The sequence below is a fragment of the Scyliorhinus torazame genome, chromosome 1, assembly GCF_047496885.1.
Source record: "Scyliorhinus torazame isolate Kashiwa2021f chromosome 1, sScyTor2.1, whole genome shotgun sequence".
Classification (NCBI taxonomy): Eukaryota; Metazoa; Chordata; class Chondrichthyes; order Carcharhiniformes; family Scyliorhinidae; genus Scyliorhinus; species Scyliorhinus torazame.
Window position 1 is genome coordinate 124,539,593 of NC_092707.1, and position 27,018 is coordinate 124,566,610.

Consider the following 27,018-nt stretch of genomic DNA (forward strand, 5'->3'; position numbering starts at 1 on the left):
GCACCAAAGGAATTGAGGGATTGAGGCTGTTCAAGGACCCAGAATTAGATGAACACAGATACCTCAGAGGGTTATAGTGTTGGAGGAGATTAGAGGGATGGGGCAGGGGGGCAGAGTGAGGCCATGAAAGGATTTGAAAACAAAGATGCAAATTTTTAATTTGAGATATTGCTTGACTATGAGCCAATGTAGCTCAGCGGGCACAGGGGAGATAGGTGAATAAGACTTGGGGCTGGATTCTCCATTGTCGTGGTTCTCTATTGCGCCGGCAGCGCACCCACACCCGGAGATTTCTGGACAGCATGGCGCTGCCCACAATGGAAATCTCATTGGCTGGCTGGAGGAACGGAGAATCCCGCTGCCGGCGGGGATGCGCTGCACCGGGGCGGAGAATCCCACCCTTGGTACATGGAAGGAGACTGAGTGGATGTATCTTTTGTGTTTTGCTTTAGGACACCATTAACCAGACAACCAATACAATTATTTATTTTAATAACACCGATATAATGTAATAAAAATGTTTCCCTTTATCCTGTCAACTATTTCCCATTATAAATTCCCATATCCATGTTTGTAATAGAATATACCTATGTAAACTTGTGACATTGTAATTGCCACCTTCCCCTAGTGGAGACACTGCAGTTCTGTAGGAGGGTGTTATTAAAATTAAGAAAAACTTCCATTTCCACAGCCTCTTTCGCCCCAGGACACTTTTCATGGGAAATGGACATTGTTGACAAGTTAACATTTATTGCCCATAAATTTCCCTTTACAGCCAATCAAGTACTTTTAAAATGTAGTGTTATGGGCCAGGGTTTAGAGAACCCCAAAGTGTATCATGGAGTTCACCTGACCCACAACTTTTAATAGATTTTGGTATGGGGAGCACACGGCCCACTCTACAGGTGTGGTAAAGCAGAAATGGAAAAGTATTTTGTAAAGCAAAACAATGTTTATTCTATGAACTCAAGTTAATCTTTTTAAAACATACAGTGAACATCTTAGCAACCATTAATTCAAATACAACCCCCGAAGAATACAACACTAAGTAATCCTTAATAACTTCCCGAACAACATCCAGAAGACAAAAGAAACACCTTTTAACAGAAGCACATCAGGTTTACATTCTCTACTGAAAACATTTATAATTCTGAATTCACCAAATGATCAAGAGATAGTCTTTTCATGGCAGAGAGAACAGCAGTGCACCTGCTTTGTCTGGCTTCAGCTCCAACACTGAAAACGAAACCAAAAAAACACAGACACACCCAAGCTTTTCTCAAAGTGAAACTAAAATGCAGAGCCAGAGCTCAGCTCCACCCACACTCTGAGATCACTGCAGTAACATGAGCATTCAAACATTTTTTAAAGTGACATTCTCATGACAGTAGTCACTCTCTCAATGCAGCATGATACCTTTGCACAGGCAGCTTCCATTTCAAATATGAACATTCAAATTGAAAATATAAATATTTGACTTTAAGACGGGAAGGGGGTGAATTAGGGTGTTAATTTTGTGAATTCGATTCTTGGCTAATTATCCCCTGTCATTACCCCACTTCATACGAAAATTACACTTGTTATTGACTTCCCATGTGCAATATGACAGGGCAACTTATGCGTTTGATCAATTTTTTTCACGGTGTTACAGAATATCAATATCCACTGATGGTTTTAGATCATAGATCATAGATAATAGATCATAGAATTGGCTGTTTTCCATTAACTGGTTGAAACAAATGGACAAGAAAAGTTCCACGTTCAATCTGTGCTCTGTGTTGTGTCAGCTAACCTCAGACAGAATACTAGGAAAGCCATTACAGCATCTTTAATTGGGTTAATTTAGTGATGGAATGGGACGGACATCCCAACAGAGTACAGTGCATGCGGCAACTCTGAAATAAAAGCAGAAAATGCTCTGCTGGTCAGGCAGCACCTGTGGAGGAACGGAGTCCCTTTCCGGTTTGATGACCTTTCATCAGAACTGGTGTTGCTAACTTTTGGTTGGTTCAATTGGCTGTTTTATAACCTTTGCTCTCGAGTCGCCAGGTATCTTTATGATACCGCCACGAGGTTCAAGTTCAAGTAATGATCAAAAACTAACTACACCGATTAGTAAGATTCAAATCAAAGCACATTTATTATACACAGTAATCGCTACTCATGCACAGATTCTACTTCTAAGCTGCTTCTACAACTAACAGGCCTATACTTAGCTTTGGACTGGCCCACCAGGTCAGGGGAACAAATGGCCTTTCGTTCGGGTTCTGAGTCTGCGGGATTCGAAGTTGGTACGGATTGGTAGCTAGGAGCGCCTATCTCGTGGCGAGCGTTGACTTAAGACTTACTGGATATCGGCGGCAGCTGCACCGGTCACTATCAAGGGTTGGTTCGCGTTGCTGAGTGACCCGGTCAAGAAGAACGATTTAAACTTGGGGGCTTAACTTTATAGTCCCCAGGGGCTTCCCGCCTTTCGGGGCGGACCCTGCACCTGGTTCCAAGTGATTGGACTTCGTTCCAATCGCTTGGTTCAATTTCTCCAATACTGGAGCAGTTCCCTGATCGATGGGCGGTCTTGAGGTGTCCGTTAACCTCTTTTGCGTTGGCTCCTGCTGGCGCCGGGAGTCTGGCTTGGCTTTGTTTATCCCAAATGTTGCGATTGTTCCCGGGGATCGCTTATTAGGCTGATACATTATTATGCAGATGGCTGCTTGTATCGATGCTGTCTGGCCTTTTGCAGAGTTTAATACACAGTAACTTGAATCTGTTAGTTTCTGCCTGTGTTGGCTGAATTCCACTTCAGCCTTTGCTATTCTCCATTTTAAATCGGGACTTGGCCAACCCAGGTGGCTACACTGGGAACTGGGGGAATATGATCAGGGCTCCCATTCCTGATCGCTCACCAGCAATCCCTACTAGAAGAGTAATTGGGACCAGGGCTGTGCTGGTGCATACCAGTTGCAACACCCACCTGGGTCAGAACTGCCGCCAGCACTCCCTGTTCATGCTCACACAACAGCCACTTAAGTGAGGCAGATAAATTTCAGAAGAAAACCAAGAACCAGGACAAAAAACTGGTGAGCAAATGTTTTCATGATTCAAGTCACAAAGAAAAGTTACTAAATTCTTCAAGATAGGTCACACTCACAGAGACAACACTGCTGTGTTGGTGCATATCATACAATGATAGTTTATTTTGAAAGTTAAGAACCAGTTAACAGTCAACAGTAACAGTTTAACCAGTTCTTAAATAAAGGAAAAAACCTGAACTTACTCCCTACAGCTGCAACTATATATTCCAATTAAGCAAACCAACATAGCTCAAAGACCACTTTAAATAAAGTTAATAATCATGTTTACTTGCTTTTGCAAGTGTAGCTTGGAGAGATCCTTTCAGAAGTGAACTCAAACACTTCTGTTCAACTTACAATCCTATGACAAAATGAAACTACAGACAGACCTGGTTCCTTCCCTTAATTACATCATCTATGCCCTCAGCATAAGGCATTCTTTGTGTCTTCCCATAAGATGTCCCATGACCTAGGTAGTCAGGACCAAAACACAATCCCTCATAAATGATCTACATCCCAGGGAACCTCCAAAACTCAAAACAGTACTCTGATAGCCCACTATCGGTAACAAATAAATGGTTAAAATAAATGATTCAAATTTACAACCCCTTAATCACAACTTTAGCAAACACACTGGTTGTATGCATTCTAAAACTCTTTATCTAATAACATTACTGCAAGAGTATAAATTATAAAATATAACAATTTCTAACATTCATCACACCGCCCCCATAAAAAAATGAACCAGCAATATGAAAAGCTGGCTTCATTTTCCAAAGCCTTTTCAACTTTAATTACTACTCATTACGAAACACTACTATTACCTGATATGTTACATAATCCCATCATATTCATGCATGTAAATTTAAACCTTAGTATAGTCCATTTCAGTCTTTGTTTCCCAACTTTAAATGTTCCATTCTTTTCACATCTCCAAGTCATGAGAAAGCATCTGCAATCATGCTTTCTCTTCCTACTACATATATAATTTTCAGGATAAATTATTGTAGTAATAAACTCCATCTAAACAGTCTTGTATTATGATGTTTAAACTTCTTCAGAAACTTCAATGGATTATGATCCATATAAACAATTGCCTCTGATGAATTGTTAGCAAGATAAATGTCAAAATGTTGCAATACCAATACCAAACTCAACATTTTCTTTTCAATAATTGAATACATCTTCTGATGAACATTTAGTTTTCTGGAAGAATAACCAACGGGTCTTTCTATTCCTTTGTCACCTTCTTGTAATAGTACAGCACTAATGCCTACATCAATGGCCAAATTAAATTGATTATCATAATTTGGTGTTGTGGTCAACACAGTTTTCAGATTATCAAATTGCTCCTGACATTCTGACATCCAATGAAATTTCCTGTGCTTTTTCAAAGGTTTAGTCAGTGGAGCAACCACACTGCCAAAATGTGGGCACAAGTGGGCGGCATGATGGCACAGTGGTTAGCACTGATACTGCACAGCGCCAGGGACACACATTCAATTCCGGCTTGGCTGACTGTCTGTATGGAGTTTGCACTTTCTCCCCGTGTCTGCGTGAGTTTCCTCCGGTTGCTCCGGTTTCCTCCCACAGTCCAAAGATGTGCAGGTTAGGTGGATTGGTCATGCTAACTTGCCTCTTGGCATCCAAAGGTTATATGGCATTGTGGGGATAGGGTGCTCTTTTAGAGGGTCAGTGCAGACTCGATGGGCTGAATCGCTTCCTTCTGCATTGTAGGGACTCTATGATTCTAAATTTTCTATAGAAACCACTCATGCCCGTAAATTTCAATAGTTATCTTCTCGTTGACAGTACTCCCCAATAAATTTTGTTTCTACATTCCATGGGGCCTCTGACCATGTCCAATTGTATGGTGTTAAGGTCCAGGGTTTAGAGAACCCCAAAGTGTATCGTGGAGTTTATCTGACCCTTTGCTGACCGGGCAGCACGGTAGCATTGTGGATAGCACAATTGCTTCACAGCTCCAGGGTCCCAGGTTCGATTCCGGCTTGGGTCACTGTCTGTGCGGAGTCTGCACATCCTCCCTGTGTGTGCGTAGGTTTCCTCCGGGTGCTCCGGTTTCCTCCCACAGTCCAAAGATGTGCACGTTAGGTGGATTGGCCATGATAAATTGCCCTTAGTGTCCAAAATTGCCCTTAGTGTTGGGTGGGGTTACTGGGTTATGGGGTTGGGTGGAGGTGTTGACCTTGGGTAGGGTGCTCTTTCCAAGAGCCGATGCAGACTCGATGGGCCGAATGGCCTCCTTCTGCACTGTAAATTCTATGATTAACTTTGAATTTATTGTGGTTATGGGGAGCACCTGGGCCTGCCTTTCAGGTGTTATTCAACAGGGTGTTACAGTACTTTTAAATTAAAACAATGTTTATTCATGAAACCAGTTAACACTTTATAAACCCACAGTAAACATCTTAACTATCAATACCAATAAATCCCCAAAGAATACAGTACTCGACAGATAACCGTTGATAAATTCCCAAACAACATCCAGAAGACAAAAGACCCTTTTAACACAGAGATCAGGTTTAAATTCTCTAATGGGAGCAGTTATGCCCTTGGAATCACCCAAATGAACACTCTTTAGCTTGTAGAGAGATCCATGCGCACCTGCTAGCTTTCACTGCAGCTCTTCTCTCTGAAAACGAAACTAAAAACTCACTCTGTAGCAGACTGCTCAAAAACAAAGTAAAGCAGACAGACAGCCCAGCTCCACCCACACTCTGACATCACTGATAAACATCTATTTCTTAAAGTCCCATTTCTTAAAGGTACTCTCACATGACAATGGCCTAAAAATGTGACTTGAGCTCTCGCAAACTCACTTTTAGTCAAGTTTGCCACCAAGTCAGCCTCTTATATACGATTGAACAATTCCTTCAAATTTCCAAATGCTCATTCCACATTTGACTGAACAACACCACACCGCCAATCTATGCTGCACAATTCATTTGTACAGAAATGACCTTGTTGGTTAGTCTTTGGAATGCTGCTGGCACATTCTTCATTCCAAACAGCATAATTGAACTGGTACAGACCATTTGGTGTGACAAAAGCTGAAACTTCCTTTACCCTTTCCGATAAAGACATTTAATAAGAATAATCTTTATTGTCACAAATAGGCTTACATTAACACTACAATGAAGTTACTGTGAAAATCCCCTAGTCGCCACATTCCGTCACCTGTTCGGGTACACTGAGGGCGAATTCAGAATGTCCATATTACCTAACAGCACGTCTTTTGGGACTTGTGGGAGGAAACCAGAGCACCCGGAGGAAAACCACGCAGACACAGGGAGAAAGTGCAGACTCCGCACAGACAATGCGGCCCAAGCCGGAATCGAACCCGGGACCCTGGCGCTGTGAAGCCACAGTGCTAACCACTGTGGTACCGTGCCGCTGCCAGTATCCTTTAAGTAAGTCTATTTAGGAAATTATATTTGGTTGTCCCACCTTTTGAATACAGTCTTCCAAATGAGGAATTGGATACAAATCTGACTTCATTACTTTATTGATTTTCCTATCGTCCACAAACATTTGCTGTGTTCCATCTAGCTTTGGTACCATCACAGTAGGTGAGCTCCAATCATTGCAACTCACTTCAATGATCTCAATCTTAAGCATGCTTTCAATCTCCTTTTGAACCTGGGCCAACTTGGATGGATTCAGTCCTTGTGGATGTTGATTAATTGAAGTACAATTTCCTGCATCTACATCATGCATAATCACCTTTGTACTTCCAATTTTGTTCCCACAAGTAGCTCTATGTGACTCTAATAGCAATTTCAGGTCACTCTGATTTTCCTCTGGAAGATATTCAGTAATTTATCCAAATTTCATATTAATTCCTCATTTCCCAATCTAATTTGAGGAATGTCAAATTCAGAATCATCCGGATTTATCTCTTCTCCCTGAGTTATGATGACTAACACATCCTCCTGCTTTCCTTCCCTGTCAAAATACCTTTTGAGTATATTAACGTGATACATTCTATGAGTTTTCCTTCTATTTGGCGTTCTTATCAAATAATTCACCTCACTCAATTTCCTTTTGATTTGATAAAGCCCACAAAATCTGGCTTTTAATGGTAATAATACGAATACTTTTTTCCCACTAACAATTTCTAACATTCATCGCACTTTTGTTTTGCTCTTTCTTCATTGCAATATGAGGTAAGAGCAAATTATATAGAACATAGAACATACAGTGCAGAAGGAGGCCATTCGGCCCATCGAGTCTGCACCGACCCACTTAAGCCCTCACTTCCACCCTATCCCTGTAACCCAATAACCCCTCCTAACCTTTTTGGTGACTAAGGGAATTTATCATGGCCAATCCACCTAACCTGCACGTCTTTGGATTGTGGGAGGAAACCAGAGCACCCGGAGAAAACCCACACAGACATGGGGAGAACGTGCAGACTCCACACAGACAGTGACCCAGCGGGGAATCGAACCTGGGACCCTGGTGCTGTGAAGCCACAGTGCTATCCACTTGTGCTACCGTGCTGCCCACAAATTAATGAGATTTCTTTTAAAAAAATCTAAATATTTAGTTAATTCTCTTTCTTTTTCCTTTTCAATGTTCTAACCTTCCCTCCTGGATGTCCATGTACATCCCCAGTTTGGGCATTTCACTGTTAACCCAAACGTTGTGTGCTGTTAGGTTACTTGTCCGCAGTATGGTGTCACTGATAGCAACCATGCTAAAAATAACGAACTCTGCATAGACCAGGAATCCAATCTGGACCTTTCTAGCCTGTAAAGCTCAGTTACACATTAAGCTATCAGGGGACCCTGAACTTTCTAAGCATCACAGAAAATGTTGTCAGGCTGCCAGGTTTTTGCAAAATTGAGATCAAAGTAGCATCATAAGAGCTGCCAACAATTAAGACAGATCTCCAAGGTTCATCCTAAGAATTCAAGAACTGATCCAACTTCACTTCAATATTCTTTCAATCTAAAGATTGCACAGAGAATAATGGCAGTGAATCTTCTCACAGCGCTCATGTCACCCTGGAATGCTCTCCCAGTCAGTGTCAAACTTGGAACATTATTGCATGTATGCAAAAATTTAACTGCAGTATTAAGTATCACCTGCTGAATCTGAGTTGCTCATAAATTGTGGGATGGTTCCAGATTCCTCTCTTGGCTCCAGTACAATTTCTCTCAGCGCTTTTTGTGAGTTTAGCAATCAATAGTGTTAAGTCTGCAAGGCAGCTGTCCCGATTGGAGGAATCTACACTTGTGCCCCGATGCTATGTCAGTTTATATACCAAAAAAGGTAAGCATCTGAGCCCAGTCATTTGAGTGTGACTCAGTATGAAACCTTCCACATATATTCTCAGCTCAGCATAAGAACTATGAGTCAATTTTTCACTGTCTTTATCTCATCTTTTGGAGCCATTTAATAAATCCAGAAAAGGTGGAGTTATTGTCAGGTACTTCCATAAGATGCATTGAAGAAAAATTGTTCACACTTCCAATATGTACACCTGCGTTCATGGTAGCTGTAAAATACGTGCATGCAGCTATTGGGTGAGAACAGGGTTAGGTTCAGTTGCGACATTCTAATGATTAAAAGAACAGGTCTCAATCCCTAAATGCACACACATATGAATAGTGACCGCTCGACCAAGGTGCTGGGGGCCTGCAAGAATCCACGCATTCATTGAAGGGGAGGGCTAAATCTGTGTGAGGGGAACCACTGAACAGTCTTATATCAATGTTTGGCAAGGAATGGACATCAGCAGCGAAATTCTCCCCCAACGGCGCGATGTCCGCCGACTGGCGCCAAAAACGGCGCCAATCAGACGGGCATCGCGCCGGCCCAAAGGTGCGGAATGCTCCGTATCTTTGGGGGCAGAGCCCCATCATTGAGGGGCTAGGCCGGCGCCGGAGGGATTTCCGCCCCGCCAGCTGGCGGAAATGGCGTTTGTTGCCCCGCCAGCTGGCAGAAATGGCGTTTGTTGCCACGCCAGCTGGCGCGGAAATGCGGCGCATGCGCGGGAGAGTCAGTGGCCGCATACAGTTTCCCGCGCATGCGCAGTGGGGAGAGTCTCCATGGCGGAGGCGGAAGGGAAAGAGTGCCCCCACGGCACAGGCCCGCCCGCGGATCGGTAGGCCCCGATCGCGGGCCAGGCCACCGTGGGGGCACCCCCCGGGGTCAGATCGCCCCGCGCCCCCCCCCCAGGACCCCGGAGCCCGCCCGCACCGCCTGGTCCCGCCGGTAAATACCAGCTTTGATTTACGTCGGCGGGACAGGCAATTCCCGACAGGATTCCCGCCCCCGCCCAATCTCCGGTACCGGAGACTTCGGCGGGGGCGGGGGCGGTATTCACGGCGGCCAACGGCCATTCTCTGACCCGGCGGGGGGGGCGGAGAATGACGCCCCAGAAGCTGGGGTTTCTTTATCATTTTTGAAAATTACAAGCTGTGGGGGAAGATTTTGTCTTTGAGGCCTGCTCTGCCATTCTATTAGATCATGGGTAATCTGCACCTCAACTCCATAATTCCAACTTTCCTTCATGACCCTCGATACTTTTATCTAACAAAAATCTATCTATCTCGGTCTTGGAAGCTCCAATTCAACAGCTGTTTGAGGGAGGGAGTTCCATATTTCTATCACCCCTTATGCACGGGTGAACGCTAATTTGAATTAGCTTGTGATCCACTCAGTACTGTCACCAGAAATAAACCCAGACTATCCTTTTATTCAGGCCCTGGGGGGAAGAGGTGCTGTGGATGGGATTTTCATGTTTGGGGCATGCAATGAGTTCCTCAAATATTCTTTCCTGAACATGATTGCACCTAACCACTGGATGTAGGCCATGAGAGGCAAAGGACTGGTATCCATCAAGGCCACCTGTACAAGACCCTTGCTCCATTATCCCAGGAAAATATGCCACGCATTAGTCAGGTCAAATTTGGTGCCACCATGAAGCAAAAGTTCTCCATTTCTGGACTTCTCTATACTTACTGTTATGTTCCTCTGCAGAATTACATTTAATAAGTGCCACAAAACCTCCATGTTCTTTGAGATGCATTAGCTGTGCATTGTTTTGCCAACTGGTTCTTCCAAAAAATGAGGGCCCAGGAAAGTTGCCATTGTGATCTTGAACAGCATGGCCAGATGACCCTAAGGCAGTGAGAGGTCAAGTGCTAGAAATGTGGTACATCAAAAACGCTGTCAATGCTGCCATTGAGACTTCAGATCACTTTGCTTGGGCAGAGCAGAGAAGCTCGGCTTGATGTACATCAGAGAAACCCGAAAAACTGTTCTCAGGTAAATCTTTCCTTTGTCAAATTGTAGTGTCCAGGATTAGTGGCATGGCTGTAAAGAGGGTTCATTAACTGCTAGTCTCATTAGTTGGCCATACGTTCTCCCGTTCCAACCAGACCCTAATGAGGATTGAGCAAGTACCTGAGACTGGGCAATGCTGTCAAAGACAACATTGTCACATGTGACTTAGATGTTGTGTTGATTTTTGGGCTTCTATATTCAGAAATGACAGACCCAGCGATCCTAGGACATCTGTAGCACCCCATTCTTCCTGCTGGCTTGCACCTCCCACTTGGGGTAATTTTTTTCACTATTTCAGTTGAAATTTGAATGGGGAAGAAGACTATATGAGGAAAGAGAAAAATATGAATTTTGAAGGTTTGAAGAGGAAAGAATGTCCCGGTAAAAAGGTAGGAAAGCTGCCTGGGGTATGGTACCTGTGTAAACTGATTCCAAAGGGATAGAACACCTGAATAACCTGCTAGGTGATAGGGTGGGAGGGTAGAATAAGAGACTGTTTAGATAACTTTTGGTTCTGGATTGTCTGTTGAATATTAAAAGGGTGGGTGGAGTTTTCCATTCTGAGGCTAAGTACTGTGCCGGGGTTGGGATCTAGGAGTGTTTCCTGCCACAGAGGCTGGTGAGAATTGCCGCATATTCGGTGATGCCAGCCTCATTAATTTTGCAGTCAGGGGTTTCCGATGTTTTTCAAGGTGGGGCGGGCTGCATGGCGCACACCTTGCCGTCATAGCGAGGCGCCATATTAAACGGCATTTAAGCATCACACTAATCCATGATTAAAGAAGTAGATAGATAGCTTGCCGATCAGAGGGATCTCTGGTCTTCAGATTCGGTGTCCTTGGAAGTCCCTCTCAATGCAATAGAGATCAGGAGGAGTGTACTCTATCCAGAAGACGGAAGAAGGAGGCCAAGTTTTCACACTAGCCTGGCATGGGAGGAAGACTCCAGGGAGGATAGTGCCCACGGTTTCCACCAGAGGACTGCCCTGTAATTCTGCAAACACATGAATGAACTCATGTACTCTGCCGGGATAAGTGAATTTTCAAATGGCTACACTTCTCTCATTGAATGTGGAGGGGACATGGGCCTTTGTGGCAACAACACCATCCATGCAGCCCATGTATAAAAGAGCTATTCAACATGATAAGGTAATGCCTCATAGCTCCATTGCAGTACATCTAGTTTGCAGGTGGGGAGGCCACTTCCACACACATAGCTCAGATACTCTCTGCAAGTGTGGGGGGGGGGGGGCGATTGTGGGTGGGGGTTTAGCATTGAGGGCACCGGACAAGCACCACTAATGAGATGCCTCTGTCAGCCTTATCCTTCTATCTGCATGGACTCACAGCTCTAGAGGGTGCTATCCAGAACCCCTGTGGACAACCTGCGGTGTACCAATCACATGGCATACAACCCAGTAGGCTATTTGTAAGTGTGGAAGTGAGAAAAATACATGAAACCCAATTGCTCACAACCCCATATTCTGTCTTTGCACAGGAGAAGTCGAGGCACAATTGGAGAGAGAGAGAGAGAGAGAGAGAAGGGAGGGGGTTTCCCAGATATCAGGAAATTCAACAAGTTGCAGTTGCGGACAGAAGGTGGCTGGGAAGGAACCAGACCGAGCCTGCAGTGATAGAGAGGTCAGTGGGCAGCCTCCAGCCTGTAACGATCCATACATGTCACACAGAAAGCTAAGGGTCATTGTTCCTCCATGTTGAAGGCATGTCTGATGTCCAAGATGGATGACAAGATTCTGGGATGCACCATCCATGAGATGCTGGGAAGCTGCAAGAGGCTGGGAACATTCGGCAGAGGTGTTAGAGGCCCTCAGAAAAGTGGCATGCGAGGCCTGGGAGTCCATCCGCCTATTCTCTGATGAAGGTGTGCAGACCTTTGCGCACGTCAAGTTCTCTATGGGGAGGTAGGGGGATGCCATGGAGAAGCTGGTCCAGCAGCACACCCAGTTTATGCCAGAGCTGAACGCAGAGTTTATGCCAGAGCTGTACTCTCGCAATCACTATAGCCACGGGTAAGCAGTGGCTATGCGAGGGGGGATGGGGTATACAAAACATTCCTCCAGGTGCCCCTTCCACTCGAGAAGTCAAGCAGGGGCCCTTTGGACCCCATTCAGGTCTCTATAAGGGTGTCTGGCTTTGCAAACTCCGCTTGCCTGTGACCCCTTCATCTTCATCCTCTGTGGCTGCAGAGGGTGCAACTGCCCGACAGCCAAAGGAAGCAGGGCCCTCCAGACGTCAGGTCTCCAGAGCACGGCCATCAAGATCATCCATGGCAACAGAGCCACCTGGTCAGCTGCCTCCTCCCCCCTTGCTGCGGATGTCGGGGGAGAACCTAGAAGTGGCAGAGAATGCAAGATTAAGATGTTTTGATTTCACATGAGGTTGTGACACTTTTTAAAGTACAGCCCACGTGCACTATAATGAGGTCTGAAGTGGTTTATTTGTGATCCAGTCCTTTTGCCTGTACATCACCCCCACACTCCCAACCATCTCCTGAGGGACACCCCAGGTCTAGTCTATGTCCTCTGGAATCAAACCCATGCAGGGAGGTAAATGTATTTGCCAGGACCATGTGCAGGACGTCTCCCGCCGCTGAGCATTTGCCCTTCGCGCACTCGGGGCATGATCTAACGGAAAGTTTTCTAAGTGTCATTTGTGGTGGGTTTTGCTCAAAGTTCGGCGATTTCCTCACCGTTATCTAACCACACTTAGGTTGGGATTTACCTCCACATGTTTTCCAGCAACGGAGATGGCCCACCAACGGAAATTTCTGGTCCCGCCGTTGTCAACGGGAATTCCCGTTGAATGCACCACTCATCGTCAGGAACCTGAGGCAGGGGTGCACCGTCGGTGGGTTGGAATATCCCGCCGCAGTGAACAGCTGGTAAATTCTGCCCTTAGTCAGTTTTTTGGGCCCTGCGGAGTTTCTCCCCAGATTAGTCCGCATTTTATTTTATTTCAGTGGAGAGCTGAACTCACTGGCCAGAATAGTTCCTCAGAGATCGGGCCGCCATTTGAAAGGGTGCTCCAATCTCTTAGTGAGCTTGGGAGTCCCCCCCCCCCCACCCCCCCATGGGCAATATCACCCCCCACACAGGGCTAGTACCCAACCCCCACCCCCAAGTGTGGACACCGCTGTATGGAGTCGCTGAGTGCCCCCCTTTCAGGTCTTCCCATGCCCCCTTTAGGACACTTCTCCTTCCAGGACCCCACCTTTCACCGCCCACCCTTTCAGCGATCCCTTTATACCAACTCTTCAGCTCCCCACCCTTCATACCCCACATCAGGCCTTGACCTGGTTCAACAGGTAACCTTCCAACAGCTATCTTTCAACTCTTCCCCCGTCATCTTCCATTCAGCTGAATATCGGCGTCCTTTACCTTTCCGAGGAGCCCACCGCATGACTGTACATCTACCCCTTCATTGTTCGGCCCCCCCAGAATCCGCCTCTCTTTGCATATGCCCTCCAACAACCATGAGTGCTCCTTGACTCACCATCGCTGAACCCTCACCCTCCAACCTTACTCGCCCCCCAACCTGTTTAACCCTCACCATCCCTTCCTATCATCAATGCCTCAAGTATGTCCCCTAGGACTCCTCAATTAACACGACAGACTCCTCTCTCTGAACCCCTTTCCCCTCATTCCCATTCACATCTGCGCAACAATGCCCCCCTCCCACACTCCATGGCCCTTCCTACCCTCCCGTTCCATACAAGCTTACTTGTTTGAAGACCCCCGGCAGCTTTTTTCTCTTGCCCCAACCAGCCAAAATCTCCCCTGCCCCTTCTAGGTCTCCACACCCGCCCCAACTCTTCATTCCTCTCCTTCCCATCTAATTTCTCCACCCAGCACAGGCCACAGCCACCAGCAGTATCTCCTGCCTTTTGAAAATGCACCTCCTCAAAGAAGTTGCTGCTCAAAGATTCAACTTCTGGAGGTTACTGCAGTTAGATAATCCATGTGATAGATGCTCAACTCAGCCAGCACTGAGCATGGTGGGGTCCATGGTCACTGGAGGCCTGCATCCTGATCTCCGCAGGCTTCCCTGGCCTTCTTTAGGTAAGTGCCGACCTTTGCAGACCACAATTAGTCCAGTCGTGTTCCAGACCAGTATGAAAACCTGCTAACACCATGAATGATTGGGAAGAGTGGACACAATTCTGGTCTGGCCTTCATCTGTATCCCAGTAAGGGGATGCAAAATAGTTTCACGCTGACACCTGGCAGGAATGGCGACCCATGATGGTGGGCAGCAGTGCACATTCCCCAGAGTTATTGGCTCCCGCTGCATTGTTCCTCCCCCATTAAACCTGCCATGTGGTTGGGGGCGGGGTGATACTGGAAAATTCCACCCGGTGACTTTGTTTTCCATTTTTATAAATTAAAGCCTATCAATTGTGTAACTGAAACCTGCTTACAAAAGAAACATTCTAAATATGGACGGACTGTTCCTGGAAATGTATCGGTGGTTTTTCACTTTCTGCATCCACACCATGAAGCAAAAATACATGTAACTACTTGTGTCTGCACACCATAAGCTTCAGGGTCATTTTCTTGGGAGGCTATTGCAACATATTTGAAACTGTTAGCATCGGTTACTTTGCTAGCTTGGAGCTATCTCCCATACGAAACAAAATGTAATACTACCGTCTCAATGTGCAACAGACACTGGCTTGTCCATGGACTCATCATTTCAGGGAAGGAGGAAAGAGACAATGGAAAATGATGGTACTGCAAAACCTGGGTTATTCCCAACCAAAGAACCACAGGGAATTGTTTTGGGATTCTCCTGATTTTATTTGCAGCGAAGATCTTCACTCCACCAAGAGCATTCTTGATGAACCCCTTGCTCCCTGTTTGCTCTGAATAATAGCATCGCCAAACACATGTATTTCCTTCAAGCAGCACAGTCAGATAGGTATGAAACTTCTGTTAATTCTAAAAGATACTTCCATGTGGTTATGTGTCTTGCAAGACATTGAGCAGATTCGAAGGCATCCCTGCGCAATGACACAAACAATTATAAATCTGCCGTTATAATTACTTGGGGGGAATTTAAGCTGTCTCACAGCTCCCCCACTTTAAAATGGGGGAATGGTTTCCAAACTCTACTCCAGCTTGCTTCAAACAAACGTCCATGTGACTCACCTGAGGAAATGCTTAGACTGTAGCTCTCCAACTTCAACACTAGGTGTACCCATGTGTAGTATAATTGAAAGGAGGGAGAGACACCAGTTGTGGAGATAATTGAGTTTAAGGTAATTCAGATCAAACCAAAATGTGCATGCCATTCACTTCAGGAAGGAACTTGCCTTTATTTCCCCCTGACTATCTGATGGCCATTTTCTTTGCATTTTTGTTGGACCGCACCAGCATGTTCCCATTCCGACAAGGAATCCAGTGACACAACCTGTTCTCATTGCAGATTACATTTATCCTCCTAATACATGGAAAAGCGATTTCATTGAATTGGCCCTCAGATAAAGGCGACTTTTCAGGAAACTGGTGAGATAAGGAAGATCCCAGGTTAGATCCTCAGTTTGCGCTGATCTCATCTAAGTGACTGATAAGGACACTGAAATTGCTGTCAGCGCCTCTGGACTGGGAAAATGAAAAGGTTTCTCATTCCTGATCATCATCCTATTATCCATGCTGGAATCTGATTAAACTGTCCAGGAACGATTAGCTACAGTCTCAGCTCACATAAGAATAACAACTTGGACCTGTATCACAAGACAAATAAAATCCATACCATCTGATGGAAATAAATATGAAACAAAATAGCTTGAACACCCCAGTATTTTCCTTTCATGTGTTTCAGCATGAGGTTTAGCAATGGGTAGCATCTTCTCTTAAAATTGTGGGTCCATGCCCCACTTTAGAGACTTGAGGACAAACTCAAGGCTGACACCTCCAGTGAACAACTGAGGGAGTGCTGCACTGTTGGCGGTGCTGTCTTTGGAATTCATTAAATTGAGGCCCTGTCTGCCTCAGAGGAGAGATAAGGATCCCATGGTGCTATTTCAAAGAAAAGCAAGGGAGATCTTTCCAGTGTCCTGGGCAATATTCATCCCTCAAAATGGATTACCTGGACATTATCACTCTGCTCTTTGTGGGAACTTGTTGTAAACAAGCAGCTGCTGCAATTCCTGTATTGAGGCTGCATGCACACTTCAAAAGCACTTCATTGACTAGGAAATGTTTTGCAATGTCCTGAGGTCATGGAAGGCTATATAAATGCAAGTTTATCGTTCTTTCATGATGATCTACTTCTCGCTGGGATTATCCACCGCGTTGTCAGTTATCAAAACGAATCACGACATGTTCTCACTTCTCACCACAACTGCCTGCACCAGTTTTGACTCTGCCAGTGACTCACCACAAAAAGCAAAGATGTGCTGCAGCTGCAAACCTCTCATTTCACTCACCGAGCTGCCCAGTGCACCAGAAAAGAACCTGCTTGAGTCTTTTTGTGAATAACTGGATCACAGTAAACAACAACTTGCACTTTGTGTGAGCCGGGAGTCATCCCAGAGAATTTACAAGCAGGGGAAATGAGATAGGGGATTTAAGGGAGGAAGGGGAAAGACAAAAATGGGCAGGGTTACAGTGGGCAATGTAGGTACAGCTGGTAATGTAGAAGTTGGTAGACATGCGCCTTGATTAAATGGAAAAGTTTCCAAGTGTGGTAGTGAGCAGGAACTGCCACGAGCTTCCCGATGCTCGGCTCGGCGAGGCTATCACCGCTTAAAATGTTAATTGGACCACTTAACGAGGCCCCCTGGGCTTCACCTCGCAAATGACTATCCAGCCAGCTGATTGGCCAGGACTGCACTCGCCAGCCCACCATTACCAAGGGAGAGTAGCACTTAAACCGTTTCTGCATAGCCTACCTCACACAGTTCGCAGCCATGCCACTGAGGAGACCAGCCTCACAATTCGAGGATGCCGATCTGGCCCAGGCGGCCAGATGCGGTCGACATCAGATGGGATGCCCTGTTCCCCCGAGCGTCTCGGAGGGTCAGCCACAGGGTAGCCAGTGCCGCCTGGGAGGAAGTGGCACTGGCTGTCAGCTCAGGACCAGGAGGACTGGGACCCAGTGTCATAAAAAGATCAAAGACCTCCACCGGGCCGCACGGATGGGTTGGAACCGCCCCCCTGGCACCGTCCCCTCATGAGCATGTTCCCAGCTGCACCTCCACCCAGCAACATTCTTTGCCTGGCCCACCCATGTTCAGCAGTGCCGCCCATGCCAGCCCATCCCAAACTCATCATCCCCCCATACTTCCCACCCCCCCCCTACTCCCCATACACCCATCCCCCCTACTCCCCATTCCCCCCGTACTCCCCACTGAGCTGCTGCTGTCATCTTGAGCAAAGAAAAGAAAATCATTTCTTTCAATTTACTGTTATTCTCAAACAACCCCAACTGGGGAGAACATGCCATTCCTTGTTAAAATAAATTATTGGTAGTTGCATTGTTTGACAAATCTTTTATTTCCCATTGAGTTCTATTGAGGGTATGAATTATTGCAATTCAGCTTCAGATTTGAAGGATACACTCACTTTCAAACATACTGAACCAAAACCTATTTGCCATTCTTAACCAGAAGCAAGAAAATAATCAAAATAGTCAAAATTCAAATTCTTTGTAATTTAGATAGAATTACATAGAAAGTATAACATAGAAACAAACTATTGCTCTTTCCAAGGGGTGGTGCAGACCCAATGGGCTGAATGACCTCCTCCTGTACTGTAAATTCCATGTTATTTGTTCTAACGGCTATCCAGACATTGGTCCCCTCTCTGAGCAGTAGCCCAAAACCCATGCCACCCGTGTCCCAGCAACTGCACCTTTCAATCCTGTGACCCCCTACCACCTAGAAAAACAAGGGCATGAGAAAACCATCATCTGCAAAACTCCCTCCAAGTCGGACACCGTGCTGACATGGAACAATATGACCGTTTGTTCACTGTCGCTGGGCCAAAATCCCGGAACTCTTTTCCGAACAGTGCTGGGAGTTTACCTTCACCACACAGGCTGAAATGTTTCAAGAAGGTGGCTCATCACCATCTTCTTGAGCCAATTAGGATTGGCAATAAATGCTGAGGTGTTTACCCCACCAATCACACATAAATTGCGAGTGATGCCCACATCCCATGACATCTTCCAGCTGTTTGAAAGTTTAAAAATCTGAATGTAATTCTTTTTCTAAGCAGTTTCACGCATACCATTGTTACTATAAGTTTCATTGCTTCTGCACATTGTATATACTATGTTAATGTGCCTGGAAGAGCCATTAGTTGGCCTGGAGGGCATAAGGAGCCATTGGGATGGGTGAGGGGCATGAGATGCTGTTGAGTTGATAGGAGGACTATAAGGGACCATGGGGTGAGTGGGGCATGAGTTGGCATTAAGTTGGCACAGGGGAAAGGGGTGGGTTGGGAGGGTGGGGGTGATGCCAGAGGGGCTAAAATGCAACAAAACAAAAGGGAAGAGGTCCCAGAGAACCAAGGTGGGCCTTTTAAACAGCCTGTCCGCATAACCCGGCTACCTTGTGGCGGTCTCTGATCTGCCTCTGGGGTCCAGTGTGCCCAACTCTATGCCAGACACCCCCTCCCAACAGAATGAAAGTAGCACGTAAACAGGTACTTTATACTGAGATGACTCTGCCGAGTCGGGAAATTTCCTGACTAAGGATACCCACATCGATAGCAAAAATCCGAACCATGGTTCCTGTTTCAATCAGTAATTCAAGCTGCACATTCAATAACCTCACAATTCTCTTTGTAAGAAAAATTGCAACTTTCTGTTCTGAATCTCTGTGGTATGATATGTATTATGGTACCTGAGAGGTTAAAGCACCATTGGTAGAAACTGTATGCTTGCTATTGGCTAGAGTGTATAATAACTCCGCCACCCCCATATCCCAGGGCCACATGGGGACCCCGGGCGCCGCCATTTTGTTCCGCGGACGCCACGCTTGAGGGATGGGTGCTGCCATTTTGTGCACCCCCGGCCATGTGCGACCAATGGGAGACGCCATCTTGGATGAACCTCCAGAACCCCTGCTCGGACGACCACACACTGCCTGAACAGAATTCTCAACTACTGCGATTGGCCTCGGTGACTCTGGATCAGTCTCGACCTCGAACACTCTCAACCGCTACGACGACCGTTTTCATCAACGGGCATGAGACGTCTTGCCTAATTGACTCTGGGAGCATGGAGAGCTTCATACACCCCGACGCGGAAGTCCTCCTCTGGGACCTCGCTCCCGTCCTGGCTGGCAGCACCCGGACCCATCCTGCTCCGAAAACATGTGAGGGTGCACAAGTCGGACCAGTTGGTCGAGAGGGTTCATCTGCTCTATGCTAACCCCCAGTACGCCTACATGGCATACCCCGATGGCCGACAAGATACGGTCTCCCTACGGGACCTGGCGCCCGCCGGAACTCCAAGCACATTCCAGCCACCAGTCCCACCCTCCCCTCCACTGCAGCACCTTACAGGAGGATCGGTCCTCCCGCCGCCCCCGTCTAGGCCCCCCCACCCACCGATGCCCCCCGCAGATGCTTCCTTCCCAGGTCAGCCGTTTTCCCCACCAGCGCCATCTAGGGGTGACGAAGCTGCCATGGAGATCAAAGCCACGCTCCCGGAGTCACAGACGCCCGAGACTCCACCGGAGTCACCACCGAGGTTCCGACGATCACAGAGGACGACCAGGGCCGCCGACCGACTGATTGCTTCATTTTGACTGTAATCTGTAAATATAAACCACCAAATGTACATAGCTACCAGACTTGTAAATAGTTACTAAACACTGTACGGAGGTATTACGGTACCTCCATAACTTATTATACCATGTTGTTATGTTTTGTAGTCTCTGGCCACCACCCCCACCGGACTTTTTTTTAACAGGGGGTGAATGTGGTATTATAGGTATTATGGTACATGAGAGGCTAAAGCACCATTGGTAGAATCTGTATGCTTGCTATTGGCTAGAGTGTGTAATAACTCCGCCCTGATAGGCGGGGTATAAGAACCCGTGCCGCCCCAGCAGCCCTCATTCTGTACCTGAGCTGCTGGGGGAAACATCTGGCTTATTAAAGCCTTCAGTTGGACTACAACCTCACTTTAGTGGTCATTGATCGTGTATCAATCTCCTACTTTGAATCTTGTACCTATAAGTACGTAATAAATGGAAATAGGAGTAGACCGTACGGCCCATTGATCTTGCTTGGTCATTCAATGCAATCATGTTGATCTCGTGTTTTAGCTCCATTTTCCTGGCCATTCCCTATATCTCTTAATTCCCTGAGAGACAAAAATCTGTCCATATCCCTCAGTCACTGGAAACTATTTACTTCCACTGGCCCCATCTACTCCACCTCCTGCATGTTCCCTCCCAGCCACTCACCATTCTGGGTTGGAAATGTATCGCTGTTCCTTTACTGTCACTGAGGCAAAATCTGAGAACACCCTCCCCTAACAGCACTGTGGGTCCACCTACACCACAGAGACAGCAGCAGTCCAAGAAGGCAGCTCACCACCACCTCCTCAAGGGGCAATTAGGGTTGAGCAATAAATACTGGTCTAGCCAGTGATGCCCACATCTCTTGAATGAATAAAAAAAATCCCTTATTTTAAACGCCCCTATCAAATCATCTCTTAACCTCTTCTACTCGAATGATGGCCTTGAGCTTCAAGTATGTTGGATCTATTAAATTGTTGGATGCAATATATATTAATTTTGAAAGCCTTTCAATGCCAATTTGAAATCACTTACGAAAATTATATTACTCAATAACCATCAAGACATTAACCAAATTTTAACAACATATCTTGATTGGATGCCAAAACACACACAATGTAATTTTCAGCCTCATTCTTTGTTTAACACCATCATCACATTCTTTTTCCATTAAAATGTTTGGAGACTAATGTGGTCTCATTAGACAGTTACTGGGAAAGCAGCAGAGAGTTACAATCCAACTGTTTTGAAACCAGCTGACCTCCCAATGACCGCAGTTCTCAGCTTGATCTCAACAAAAGCCATTTCAGCCCAACATAACAGAACAGCAACTTCTAAAATTAAAGAGAGAGGGCAGCAGGCCAAGTGAAAACCATATCCTGTTTCTTCTGGGTAAGGAGGTCAGTCAACTGAAGAAAAATAACAGGCACCTCAGCAGCAATGAACCAACTGGGTGACAGCCGCCAGAACTTCAAATTCTAAAATTCGAAACCTGCAAGAATTAATTCAGAACAATATTTAACTCAGAGTACAGGATAGATATTCCCAACCTTTAGTTGTGTAAAATGACCTTTAATCGTTTATGCAAGCTGCACCCCGAGAGGAAACAACTGGTGAACGGCAATTAGAAAGACATATGCCTTTTTCCTGGAATGATGTCAGCCTGCCGTCCTCTCAATACGCTTTTTTGACAGCCTCTCCTTTGTGAAAATATTCTTGGAAACAATATGCTGTTTAAACATTGCAGTTCAAAGGATGGCAAGGCAATGTTCCTTGCACCACTGTTATTTTTGTCTGGATGAGTCAAATTGGAGCAGGCGGGTTCCGAGGAAGCTTCTTTCAATTAGATATTGCAGCAATGTTAGATCGCAACATTTGTCACTGGGATAATCAGCGCAGAGTGAAATAATCAGTAAGGGCAATCCTGGCAGTGCGTTGAAAGGAAGTAGAAAGGATGAGTGATCAGTCTGTACAATGCACAGACCAAGGTGTTTTATTCAGAATGCACAGAGGTCCTTGGGTCATTAGCATTTCTCTAACAAAGGCTGCATTTATTCAGCTGGCTTTACTTAACTGCTGCATTCACTCATAGACGTCTCATACAGACCATACTCACCATGCAAGTAATTGGACAGCACAGCTGTATACATGGGCTGTGTGTTTATCCTGTACACTGCGCACCAGAGCAGCAATGACCATAGAATAAGCCAAGGGATTTGTGAAGGATGAGAATACAATTTAGCAAGTTTGCTCTTGATATTGCAAATTAAAATGAGCAACTTTAAAGGTGTGAAATTAATTAACTGTCTATATATCAATATAATTTCGTGGGTTGGTGTCGATCACCTGCGGGGATGAGGGAGGAATATTCAATTCCTCACTAACAACCACCGCCACTGTTTTTTACGCTTCCCAATCTCTGAGGAAAGAATGGAGAGGCATTCCTCATCATCGGCTGTCCCTCGATCTGAGGATGCCGTCCATTCAGAGTCCTGAGTTTCTGTCACGGGTTTTCATGTGAATGAACAGACCGATTCTCGATCCACAGATCTTTGTGTACATGGGGCCGGATGTCCCATGAGGTAGTGAGGTCAGGAGTGAAAGATTTGCTTCATTTTCTTTCCTTCTCTGTCGTTGCTTTAAATCATGACTGAGACATTTGGACTCAAAGCGAGATGCAGCTGAATGGACAAGTGTTGCTATTTTGAACGAGTGAAAGTCAGAGATCTGGGCGTGTTGGTCCACAGGTCTTTGAAGGTGGCAACACCGTGGACAAGGTAGTCAAGAAAGCATACGGAATGTTTGTCTTCATTGGATGGGGCATTGAGTATAAAAACTGGCAAGTCATGCTACAGTTGTATAGAACCTTGATAGGGCAGCACTTGAAATATTGTGCACAATTCTGGTCGCCACACACCAGAAGGATGTGGAGGCTTTGGAGAGGGTGCAGAGGAGGGTTACCAGGATGTTGCCTGGTCTGGGGGGTGTTAGCTATGTGAAAAGGCTGAATAGACTCAGACTGTTTTCATTACAAAGATGGAGGTTGAGGGGTAACCTGATAGAGGACTACAAGATTATGAGGGGCATGGATAGAGTGGATGGGCAGGCACTCTTTCCTAGGGAGGAGGGGTCAGTCACCAGGGGGCACAGGTTTAAGATCCATGGGGTAAAGTTTAGAGGAGATGTGCGAGGCAGTTTTTTTATGCAGAGGGTTGTAAGTGCCTGGAATGCGTTGCCTGGGGAGGTTGTGGAAGCAGATACATTAACGGCGTTCAAAACGCATCTTGACAAACACATGGATAGGATGGGCATAGAGGGATATGGTGCAAGGAAGTGCTGAGGGTTTTAGCAAAGCTTAGTATCATGACCGGTACAGGTTTGGAGGGCTGAAGGGCCTGTTCCTGTGCTGTATTGTTCTTTGTTCTTTGCTCTTTGATTGGTATCAAGCTGCTCCCGACATTAATGTCAATGTTGCTGCACTTCAAGGAGAGCTTCAGATTGTCTTTGAAGTATTTTCTTCATTGTCTCTGGAATACTGACTATTTAGGAGTTGAGAAAACAGGACCTGATGGGGGAGATGCCTTTTGGCCATTCAGAAACAGTCCATTGATGTTGATTTTGCAGGGGATTTGCCTGAGTGCTGTGGAGCTGGCTTCAAAAAGTACACTATTGCTTGTTTGATGGTCCGCCTGCCTAACTCGGCAGATATGATGGAGTCATTACTGATGGAATTTCTCTAGCACCCTTCTGTGTTGCTGATACAAAGTCCAGATCTCACTGCAGTACAGGAGTGTGCTGATGTCAACCGCTCTGTACACTCGGACATTTGTTGACTTGCAAGGCAGTGGAAAGTGTCCTAATCACAATGAGGCAAGCATCATGATTATTTGGTGCAGACTTGATCAATCAATCTGTTTTTTCTCAACAAATCTTTGTATGTCCATAAGTTGCAGTGGAGAAGTGTGAACCTCAGTGAGACAATGCAAAGTGATATCAGAAGGAGATTCAAAATCATGGTTTATTTCAATGTTGACTGACATTTGAATTATTTCTCAAACTAGTAAACAGCATTTTCTCCATACTAACTTGTGGAAAGTAATTATTCTTATTCACTGATGTTTTGTAATGTAGTTTGTCTGTTTACAATTTCTGAACTGGATCCTCTGTTCGGGAGATTAAGTTCTCCAGCCAGAGTAGAATCGATCCTGGTCAGCGCTGGCACTAGGAGTAGCGCTCAGGAGCCATTCCATCTCCCATGTGTTAAGGGCCAGGGTTTAGAGAAACCCAAAGTGTATCATGGAATTCACCTGACCCACAACTTTTAATAGATTGTAGTATGGGGAGCACACGGCCCACTCTACAGGTGTGGTACAGCAGAAATATACAGCATTTTTTAAAGCAATACAATGTTTATTCTATGAACTCAAGTTAACCTTTTTTAAAACATACAGTGAACATCATAGCAACCATTAATTCAAATACAACTCCCAAAGAATACAACACGAAGAAAGTCTTACTTTCCTTTTAACATCCATAAGACTTTTTAAAAAGCCTTTTAACAGAAGCACATCAGGTTTAAATTCACTACTGAGAACAGTTATAACTCTGAATTCACCAAATGATTAAGAGATGGTCTTGACATGGCAGAGAGAACAACATTACACATTCTGTGGCTGACTGCATTTCCAACACTGAAACAAAACCAAAAAAACACAGACACACCAAAGCTTTTCTCAAAGTGAAACTAAAAGCTGACAGACAGCCCAGCTCCACCGACAGTCTGATATCACTGCAGTAATAAACACCCATTTCTTAAAGGTACACCCACTACAATTATTCTATAAAAAAACACCCATTTCTTAGAGGTACTCTCACATGACACCTCCCCCCAAGAAAAATAAATAAATCATCAACTTCAAGATGGTTTCATTTTTCACCTTTTCACTATCCTTTAAGAAATGCACACAGTAAATATACTTTTTCGTTTCCAGAAACAACACACACATAATAATATAGTCCATGTTTTTAGTTCTTCGTCCTCCAACTGGAATCCTTCCTGATTGACAGTCTCTTTGAACAAGAAGGTCTCTGCACAATCCATCCATTTCTCTACACCCTGGCATGTCTCTTTAAAATCAGATACTTTCATTCAATCTGATCACAGAGTCCCTTGTAATTCTCCAACAAAGGAGCATTGGTTATCACAACTTTCAGGCAGTCAAATGACTGTTGAAACTCCGCTGTCCACTGACATTTTTGATGTTTCTTCAGTAAGTCCATCAGTGTAGCAACCACGCTTCAAAGATTTTGCACAAATGTTCGATAAAATCCACTCATGCCGAGAAATCGCATTTTTTCCCTTTGTCTTGAGGTATCGGAAACTCCTCAAGGAAAGTGACTTGGGCTTTCCCAAATTCACTTTTGGCTAGGTTTACCACCAAACCCCGCCACCTGAAGTCGATCGAATAACTCCATCAGATGTTTTAATTGTTCTTTGCATGTCTGGCTGAAAATTACCAGATCATTGATGTATACCGCACAATTGGGTAATCCTGAAACAACTTTGTTAGTTAACCGTTGAAATGTGGCTGGGGCGCTTTTCATGCCATATGGCATAACTTTGAATTGGTATATACCATCTGGAGTCACAAAAGCTGAAATCTACTTCACCCTTTCAGATAAAGGTACCTGCCAGTAACCTTTAAGTAAATCCAGTTTGGAAATAAAAGCTGATTGTCCCACTGTCTCAATGCAATCTTCCAAACGTGGGATAGGATAAGAGTCTGTTCTTGTAACTACATTAACCTTTCTATAGTCCACACACAACCGTTGGTTACTGTCTGGTTTAGGTACCATCACTATGGGTGAGCTCCATTGGCTGCAACCCGCTTCAATTATGCCATTTTTAAGCATACTCTCAATCTCTTTGTTAACCTGTGCCAATTTTAAAGGGTTAAGTCTGTCTGGATGTTGTTTGATTGGAACAGCATTTCCCACATCTACATCATATATAGCCATTTTAGTGCTTCTCAATTTATCTCTACAAACTTGCCCACGTGATATCAATAACTCTTTCAGATCAGTCCGTTTTTCCTCTGGAAGGTAACTCAACAATTTAACCCAATTTTTAAGAACATGAAATGAAATGAAAATCGCTTATTGTCACAAGTAGGCTTCAAATGAAGTTACTATGTAAAGGCCCCTAGTCGCCACATTCCGGTGCCTGTGTGGGGAGGCTGTTACGGGAATTGAACCGTGCTGCTGGCCTGCCTTGGTCTGCTTTCAAAGCCAACGATTTAGCCCTGTGCTACACAGCCCCTAACCCTCGTTTTCCAATTTAATTTGAGGTATGTCAAATTCACAGTCATCTGGATTTGGTTTGTCACTTTGAGTTATAATCATTAAAACCTCCTCCTTTTTCACTCCTTCCCTTTCAAGGTACCTTTCAAGCAAATTCACATGACACACTCGGTGAGTCTTCCTTCTATCTGGTGTTTTTACCACATAATTCACCTCACTTAATTTCCTTTCAATCTGATAAGGTCCACAAAACCTTGCTTTTAAAGGCTCACATACCACTGGTAACAACAGTAAAACTCTATCTCCACTGGCAAACCCACGAACTTTGGATTTCTTGTCCACCACCCGTTTCATCACATTTTGTGCAACTTTCAAATGTTGTCTAGCCAATTCACTTCCTCTAATTAATCGTTTCCTAAAATTTGACATGTAATCCAATAATGTAAGTTCCGATTTCTCACTCACTAATTTTTCCTTAATCAATTTAAGTGGTCCTCTTACTTCATGACCAAAAATTAGTTCAAAAGGACTAAATTTGGTTCACTTATTAGGTGCAT

General features: G+C 45.1%; 1 long non-coding RNA gene across 2 annotated transcripts in view; it reads left to right on the forward strand.

Moving 5' to 3' along the window:
* The first annotated feature begins 8,215 nt into the window (after positions 1-8,215).
* Positions 8,216-27,018, forward strand: part of LOC140429658 (uncharacterized) — a 113,066-nt gene continuing 94,263 nt past the window's right edge. The window contains exons 1-2 of one of the 2 annotated variants that reach the window (XR_011949161.1): positions 8,216-8,369; positions 10,687-10,777. This is a non-coding gene — a long non-coding RNA (uncharacterized lncRNA). The remainder of the gene's footprint in view (positions 8,370-10,686; positions 10,778-27,018) is intronic. The other variant, XR_011949162.1, reaches the window with a different exon arrangement.